The 8,779-nt window shown below is 46.8% G+C and overlaps 1 long non-coding RNA gene across 6 annotated transcripts; it reads left to right on the top strand.

Annotated features, from left to right (window-relative positions):
* Window positions 1-290: 290 nt before the first annotated feature.
* Window positions 291-4,374, top strand: LOC147966535 (uncharacterized). Of its 6 annotated transcripts, XR_015608973.1 has the most exons (6): window positions 291-740; window positions 1,221-1,692; window positions 2,149-2,290; window positions 2,728-2,851; window positions 3,559-3,695; window positions 3,791-4,374. It is a non-coding gene; the product is annotated as an uncharacterized LOC147966535 (long non-coding RNA). The 6 variants fall into 6 exon arrangements; XR_015608970.1 differs by having other exon boundaries at window positions 3,559-4,374; XR_015608972.1 differs by lacking the exons at window positions 3,559-3,695; window positions 3,791-4,374 and adding an exon at window positions 3,054-3,536.
* The last annotated feature ends 4,405 nt before the right edge of the window (window positions 4,375-8,779 follow it).

An 8,779-nucleotide genomic window follows, 5' to 3' on the forward strand; every position in this document is an offset into this window, starting at 1 on the left:
TTAAAACTCCATACCCATAAGTATTGCGTGAGTGTCAGAAATTGTAAAAGACTATATGATAGCTGAGTATGTGGACTTGCTGAAAAACTCTTATATATTGACTTTTTTTTATGTTATGATAAATTGCAATTGCTCCAATGACTGAGATTACCTCTACTCCTAATGAAGCAGTTGGTAGTCTCCGCCGGTCAATTTTCATCCCACTACTTTCGTTCGGTTTTTTTCATAGGTTAATCTTCCTAGATTTTTTTTCTTCCGTCCACCAACTCCCGACGCATCGATCGAGCGAGCCCATCGATCCCCCACCGTACGAGCGGACAAAAAACCAAAAAAACACATCCCTCCCCAATCCCTAGCTCCTCTCCCCTTCTCCACCCACAGCCGCCGCCGCACGCCCGCAGCCCTCCTCCGCTCCGCTCTGACGCGACGATGAGGGGCACCACGTACGTGGTACCACCACGCACCATGGTGGGGATGAGAGGTGTTGTAGCTCTTCCATCGAGCTCGACTCCGGCGGTCCAGGCCGGCGACGACGATAACATGATCCCTACCAGTGATGAGCACGACGTGCTCCGGCCCAACCGCCTCGACGTCAACAAGCCCCGTCGAGATTCGTCAGCCCACCCTTCTCTTCTTTCACCACCAGGGGTTGAGGAGGAGCACCATCAACTCACTTGATTTTATCTTCAATTTTCTATTCAGCTCAAAGAGGTTCTGCAGTACAGCCTAGGAAATAAAAGGTGAGTCAATTTGAAACACGACCACCACCAACGTGTTTTTTTCTTCTTTCTCTTTCTAATAGTGTTGATTGTATCTATAAGATATGTTAATAGATGCATCGAAGTCTGATTTGGCACTTATTTCTTAAGCTGAATGGAGAGGTCAAATTGAGCTATAAGCTGTTTTCTACTGTATTTCTTTAGTTCCAATTCATTGGATTTGATATTAAAGTTCTATAGCCAAATGATAGTTCAGATTGAGTACATCTGCTACTCCACTTATTTAAAATCTACCATATTCTATTATTTAAACTATTAACTATTGACTAGATGATGCAGATGCTTTCCCCATGGGATAACTTGACAATTTTTTAGAGAAGATAAAAACGTCAAGCTTGAAGAACAAAAGTTTGAGCATTGAAATGCTGACTTCAAATGCCATGTAGTTCATAGTCTATGTGCAATGGCTCTTTAATTTGACTGAAGCAAATGTGATCCCAGCGCGTCGACCTTGGAGACGACTGCGATTGTTTGACGTCCTTCACAACTCACAACTGATACGGTGCTTCCCGACTCCTTTTTGACTTTCGTCCCCATGTGTTTTGTTGTTCTGTCGTGCTTGTCCTCTCATTATTTTGGATGAAGTGAGTTGGTCAATTTCTATTGGAAGCAGCAACATCAATATCAAAAGAACTGAAGATCTGTTACAAATTAGTATATGTTTTTCTATGGATGTGTTTGCTATACAGGCTCAGGCTGGATATTTTGCTTCGTGCTGATTGGGCAAACGGCTATCAACACCGATGTTAGCACCATCCATCTTTCTAGCGCACTTCCAAGCACGCAAGTATGAGAATACCATGTCCAAGGATCGGATGGTGATGCACCGCGGCAGGGCCATCGGGATGAAAAAGAGACTTTTTTCGTGCCCCACGGTGGCCACACCACTACCGCCTACTTGACAATGAGAGCCGTAAGTGTCTTGCTTCGATCTCTTCTTCTTTCCGATGATGATTATATCTATGTTTTTAAGGCGTCTGTAAGGCGACGCCTAGGCGTCGAGGCGCCCCCCAGCGCTTTGCAAATAGGCCCGCTTTAGGCGCCTAGGCGTCGAGCCCCCCCTCCCCCCCCCCCCCCCCCCCCCCAGCGCCTTAAAGCGAAGCGTCACCTTAAAAACATAGGATTATATGTCTATGTGCCAATTCACCACTGAAAACAGTGATTTGATGCATGCATGGTCATTTTATTATTGTTAAGTTTCTGTAGCCTGAAATGTGAAACCACACTGAATTTGGCTCATTCACATGCCCTCTAGCGGTCTTGGTGTTATTACTTCTGAGGATGGACCCAAAGTGGGTGATACTTTGTTAGACAAGTGTGTACCTCTACAATCTTAGTAATTTATGACCAAATGATTGTGTTTTTTTAGGTTGGACCTTGTCTACTTACCAGAGCGGGTTATAGTTTGATAATCAAATATCTAGCTATGTCATGCATGGGAGTGGAGTATCACCATGGCAGGAGACTTCAGAAAATACCACCGCAATGCATGGGAGTGGAACCTCACCATGGTAGGAGAATTCCGCAAATACTACTCCAAACCAAAGTTCTTCTCGAGGATCTGAATCCGTTCAGTTTGCCTTCGACGAAGTAACTGTTTTGTGCGGGATGGAAGAATTAGAAGTTGGTGTCCCTGTAGCATCCCTGTAATTCACTGCCGGAATTTGCACATATAATCTTCTATACTATATTTTCTTGATTTTGAATTCCGTAGATTGTTTCATACCCTGTAATTCACTGCTGGAATTTGCACATATAATCTTCTATACTATATTTTCTTGATTTTGAATTCTGTAGATTGTTTCATATTAGTACTGGTACTAAATGAATACTTTTCATGCTCTGATATGGATCCCCTGTTCTGATTGTAGGTGAAAAGTTTTCTTCCTTAAATTTTGTATCGAAACTGAAAAATTGCTCTGTTTTCATGACTTCTATCGCTGCACAGGGAAACCATCCCGCCACCGCTAGGGAGCTCTTGGTTGCACCGCAAGCTGCAAGGCCTTGTCAACTTGCTCGTGTCACTTAAGCGCTATGGCCTCTCGCTGCTCAAAATTGATAGTTTGGTGCAGGTTTGTCTCACCCACTTCTTCTAGTCCTACTTCGGTTACTATATGTAGACCATGACACTCAGTTCTAGCAAAAATTGTATCTTGGTGAGGCTCACTGGATAATGTTCATGGTTTATAAGCTTCTGACTTGTTGTCTACTTGTCTTGCGCCTTCTTTAAGAGCAACTACCACATGTCTGATGATATTCCTCTACTGGTTGTAGTTAAGAACGGATTCCGTTACTTATCATAGAAGAACAGGAGAATTGCAGCTTATTATTGGTCGAAAATAAAATGTAGCTGGGATGAAGCTCGATGTGACGGGCCCAACTTGGCATTGATCTTCTCTAAAATTTCATAAATGTTTTTCTTAGGTTCAAGCCCCAAGCCCACTGAATAATTGTTTTGCAGATGTGAGCCACACATCAGGTTACATTTCTAATAAATAAATGATTACTGAAACTATTTAATCCATGTTTAGACTAAATGCTAAAAGGTTAGTCTAGAAGCTTATCTAATCCTTATTTTGTATTGTTGTCCCGTTTAATCATATACATGTATTCTATCAAGGATCATTTTGTTGCATTTGTAAAAGACAAATAATTTTGTGATAAAAAATACATGGAATTTTGCTATCAAAATTATCGTATCGTGCCATCTTTCTTCAGAATATTCTTTGTCCTCGACCTGATGGGTTGTTGTTAATCCTAATTTATTATTTGATTCCAGTGTCATTCTTTGTCCCTTGCGCTCATGAGGGGGGAGAGAGGGAGAGCAGAGAGGAGTGTGGATGCAGTGTTAGCTGGTAGATATGGTCTGTGCGTAAGGCGGCAGTGATCTGCTGCTATGATTCTCGGTGAGCCGAGGTAACAGATAGCCGTTCCATCCCTTCTGGCGCCCTATGGAGCCTGGCCAGAGTTTCCATCAAAGCTAGGTAGGAAAGTAAGCTTTTCTGTCTTAGGCCCCGTTCGGATCTTCTCCACGGGCAAGCTTCCCGAACGCCCCAGCTTCTCGAAGCTGGCTTCCCGGAGACAAGAATCGGCCCGTGTAATTTCCGCGGAGACGAGGAGCAGCGGAAGCCCGGCTTCACAAAAACGAGAAGGTGAAGTTCGTCAAAATTATGTGGGTATGCCACCGCTAAGTTGCGTACCGGTTCGATCTGTTTTCTCCCCAGCTCCCGCACGAACGAGGCAGCACATGTGGACGCATCAGGGTCATCCACAACGAACTGGGCCTGCAGCCCATGTGACCATCTAAGTTCCCTAACGGGCCATCTTCCTATAGCCCAGCACCAGCCCATGCAGCGTGGAGAGAAACTGGCCACAGCCGGCCGAACACACGCTACTCCTGGCGAGAAGCTGGAAGCTGGCGAGAGAAGCAAGAGACGAGGATTTCCTGAAGCTGAGAGCTTCCGAACGGGCCCTTAGTTGCCGAGAAAGCTACAGTTATCTTTCTTTGAAAGCTACGCTTTGTTGCATTGCCACATGTCACATGTAGGTTGCTTATGATATGCCCCAATAGTGGAGAGTATTTATCATAAAACTATCACACTACAGGTTTCATCGGTCCCACAGAACTACCGGTTTAAAAAACGTCAAAAAAACCAGATTATGCTAATTTTTTGCCTAGAAACTACCACTTGCGTTAGATGACCATTTTGCTGGTTTTAAACGTGTTATGACATGCGGGACCCACTTGTCAGGGCTGATGCGGCAGCAAAGTGAACTCCGTTTATTCGGACTGTTATATTTGCCGTTATTACCTTCTTCTTCCTCCTCTTTCTTTCCTAGGCATTTCAACCAACACCTCGTCTTCGTGCCCCACGACAAGCAGTGTTGTGGTCCATGTCATGCACCTGGAGGCTGTTTTAGTCGAGGATGACGCCTAACTAGGCCCCGTGCGGTGCATGGGCTTGTCGTCTTTGTCGAGGACGCGAAGCTCACCACTGGTCATGAGCGCGAGCGACAACGAGGCTGCCTCGACCGCGTTCAACCATCGGACGCTCATCGACCATGTGTACTTTCTCAGGGAAGGAGTAGCAGGTGGCAAGGAGATAGATGTCGCTTTGTCTTTGAGAGTGGTTAAGGAGACGATGACTACCGGATGAAAGAAGAGGTAGAGATAATTGGTATTTGTTGCCATTATATGAATGGCAGCCACACGTCGTCATATTCGACTCACATTTCTAAATTAGAACAATTGTGTGATTGGTGCATTTTCTGTTATTCCATGGCAATGCACTGGCAGTCCACGGATCCACACGAACACGGGGAGGGGATTGGGGCGGAGAGCGGGGTGGTTGGCGAGAGACTCCTCCTTGCCAGTCCATGGGGAAGTGTAACACCCTCGATGCGACTATAGCTCCCACGTGTCGAGGCACGAGTTAGAGACATAATCGCATTGAAGGCATATGTCGCAAGTAAGGTAATCTTTACACATCTCATGTAATATAATAATAAAGGGGAGATAACATAGTTGGCTTACGCTCGCCACGTCAATCAAGGTACATAAATAACATTACATCATCCAATCACTCATGGCCCGACTACGGCGCCAAAATATGCGACACGGTCCCGATCACCCCCAACTGGGCACCACTACTGATCATCAGGAAAGGAAACATAATAACGTTGAGAGTCCTCGTCGAACTCCCACTTGAGCTCGAGCGCGTCACCTGGAGCGGAATCATCAGGCCCTGCATCTGGTGTAATAGTAATCTGTGAGCCACAGGGACTCAGCAATCTCGCACCCTCGCGATCAAGACTATTTAAGTTTATAGGTAAGGCAAGGTAAAAGTAAGTGGGGCTGCAGCAAGCGACTAGCATATATGGTGGCTAACCTGTCCGCAAAAGAGAGCGAGAAGAGGAGGCAAAGCGCGAGCGAGAAACTAGAGAACAACCTGCGCAAGCATTACTCCAACACCGTGTCCACTTCCCGGACTCCGCCGAGAAGAGGCCATCACGGTAACACACTCAGTTGATTCATTTTAATTAAGTTAAGGTTCAAGTTATCTACAACCGAACATTAACAAATTCCCATCTGCCCATAACCGCGGGCACGGCTTTCGAAAGTGCAAATCCCTGCAGGGGAGTCCCAACTTAGCCCATGACAAGCTCTCACGGTCAACGAAGGAATAGACCTCCTCCCGAGACGTTCCGATCAGACTCGGTATCTCGGTTCTTCAAGACACTTGGACAGGTTAAAACAAGACCAGCAACACCGCCCGAATGTGCCGACAAATCCCGATAGGAGCTGCACATATCTCGTTCTCAGGGCACACTCAGATAGGTCAAGCTACGAGTAAAACCAACCCTCGAGTTTCCCCGAGGTGGCCCCGCAGGCTGCCTGGTTCGGACCAACACTCAGAGGAGCACTGGCCCGGGGGGGGGGGGGTTTAAAATAAGATGACCCTCGGGCTCCGAAAACCCAAGGGAAAAAGGGGCTAGGTGGCAAATGGTAAAACCAAGGTTGGGCATTGCTGGAAAAGCTTTAATCAAGGCGAACTATCAAGGGGTTCCCATTATAACCCAACCGCGTAAGGAACGCAAAATCCGGGAACATAACACCGATATGACGGAAACTAGGGCGGCAAGAGTGGAACAAAACACTAGGCGAGAGGCCGAGCCTTCCACCCTTTACCAAGTGTATAGATGCATTAAGATAACAAGATAATATAATGATATCCCAACAAGTAAATAAATGTTCCAACAAGGAACAACCTCCAATCTTCACCTGCAACTAGCAACGCTATAAGAGGGGCTGAGCAAAGCGGTAACATAGCCAAACAACAGTTTGCTAGGACATGGTGGGTTAGAGGTTTGACATGGCAATTTGGGAGGCTTGAAAGCAAATGGTAGGCATCGTAGCATTGACATAGCAAAAGAGCGAGCAATCTAGCATAGCAAAGATAGTAGTGATTTCGAGGGTATGATCATCTTGCCTGCAAAGTTGTCAGAGTTGAGTGGATCCTCGAAAGCAAACTCAACGGGCTCCTCGTTAACGAACTCGTCTCCTGGCTCTACCCAAACAAGACAAACAAGCAACAAGGACACAATCAACCACGTGCAAGGACCAAACAATATGATGCAAGGATGGTATGCGATGCGGGATGCGATGCAGGATGCATATGCAAGAATTGACAAGGGATGCATGAATCTGGCCTCAACTTGGGAATCCAAGTGTGCCACTGGAAAGATGAGATGAAATTGCTTGAAAACGATATAAAGAACGCCGGAATCGGAGTTACGGTTTGGAAATGGCGAGCAAAACAAATATGACACCGGTCTGCGATTTACAGCAAGTAGTCATCTAATGCAATGAGATGAACATGCTACAGCACTCAAACATGGCAACAAAATACATGGCAGGGATGCATTCAAGATGCTTAAGAAAAGTCTAGCACTGAGCTACGGCCAATTCATCCATTAACAGGTTCAAACAAGCATGGCAAAAATGCATATGGCAAACGGATATCAGACTTAGTGAAATTAACACTTGTCTGGAATCTCAAATCAGGTAGCACTCTTCGGAGCAACAAAACTATATGCTACAGGACCTGAACATGGCAAAGTAAAGCATGGCATGGAGCTACTTAAAGAGCTTAACAAAAGTCCCTTAGTGACCTTGAGCCAAAAGGGATCAGAAAATACAATTGCAAGCATGTGAACATGGCAAAAGCATAATCAGTTCTCAGACTTAGTGAAAACTGGAGCATGCTGAAAACAGATATCAAGTAGGCATGTTTACGAGCTCGATGCACTCACTACGGAGCAAGTCATGACAATATAAGCATACATCTATCAAGAACACACAAAATGCAAGCTAGACATGGCAAGAACAATAACATAGCATGCATGGATCAACCACAACAACATCGGCAAAATTGCAAACAAGTTGACAATCTGCCCAGATTCACAAAGTAGCAAAAGTAGAGCTCGATTGACTCAAGCTAGGGTGCTCCATAATTGCAAACAAAGACATGGATGGATAGAGCACTACAATATTAACAAAACATCCTTACTGATCATCCTCAAAAGAGGCACGGATCACTAGGAAACAACATGAACATATGACAACATGAGATAAACAGCTCTAGGACTTTGTGGAATTGCTAAGTCCCTGAAATCAGAATTGCCAAGTGCCTCACTTGGCAAGCTTTCACTAGTCACCACACACATCACAAAAATACATGGGTTGCACCTCTGGAGAGATGGCAAAACCCTTAACAAAACATATGTAGAGCATCAGGGCATATCATGCACACAATAATCATGGCAAAAATGACAAAAAGCTAAATGGATTAGCAGATCTGACAATTAACTCAAGTAGCCCTCTTCTAACAGCATTTCGGGCATCAAGATGAACTCAAATGAAAATGATGCAATGGAATGAAATGATGTACTCTCTGAGATGAACATTTTGATATGCTATATGCCCAAATCGGAGCCACAGATGCAAAGTTACGGCACGTTGAACAGGAGCACTTGAAACTGAAAAACACGGGGACTTAGTAGAATTTCGACCTCCGGATCTAGGGTTTGACCCGGCACGCGAATCGAGGCAGCGGCGCTGCTCGCCGAAGATGACGAGGACGGCGGCCGGAGTAGAGGAGATCACCGGATCTGGTCGCTCCTCGACCGGATCTGGCCGAAGCGGGGAGGCGAGGCCGAGGCGATGCGGGGGCGCGGCCGGGCGGCGGAGGCGGCGATGGCGCGGCGACCGGCGACGGGCGGCGGGCGACGGCGCGCCGGCGGGGAGGCGGCGGATGGCGGCGAGCGACGGGGCGCGGCGCCGTGGAGCGAGGAGGCAGGCGGCGGGGCGCGCGGGGCCCGGCTCCGCGGCGGGGAGGGCCGCGCGCGGGCCAGGCGGGCCGGTGCGGGTGAGGCGGCGGTGATGTGGGCGCACGTCCACGTGGCGGCCTGCGATAGGTCCGGGCGGGCGGCGGACGGTG

The sequence above is a fragment of the Triticum urartu genome, chromosome 6A (genome assembly GCF_056163025.1).
Source record: "Triticum urartu cultivar PI428250 chromosome 6A, HENAU_Tu73, whole genome shotgun sequence".
Taxonomy (NCBI): Eukaryota; Viridiplantae; Streptophyta; class Magnoliopsida; order Poales; family Poaceae; genus Triticum; species Triticum urartu.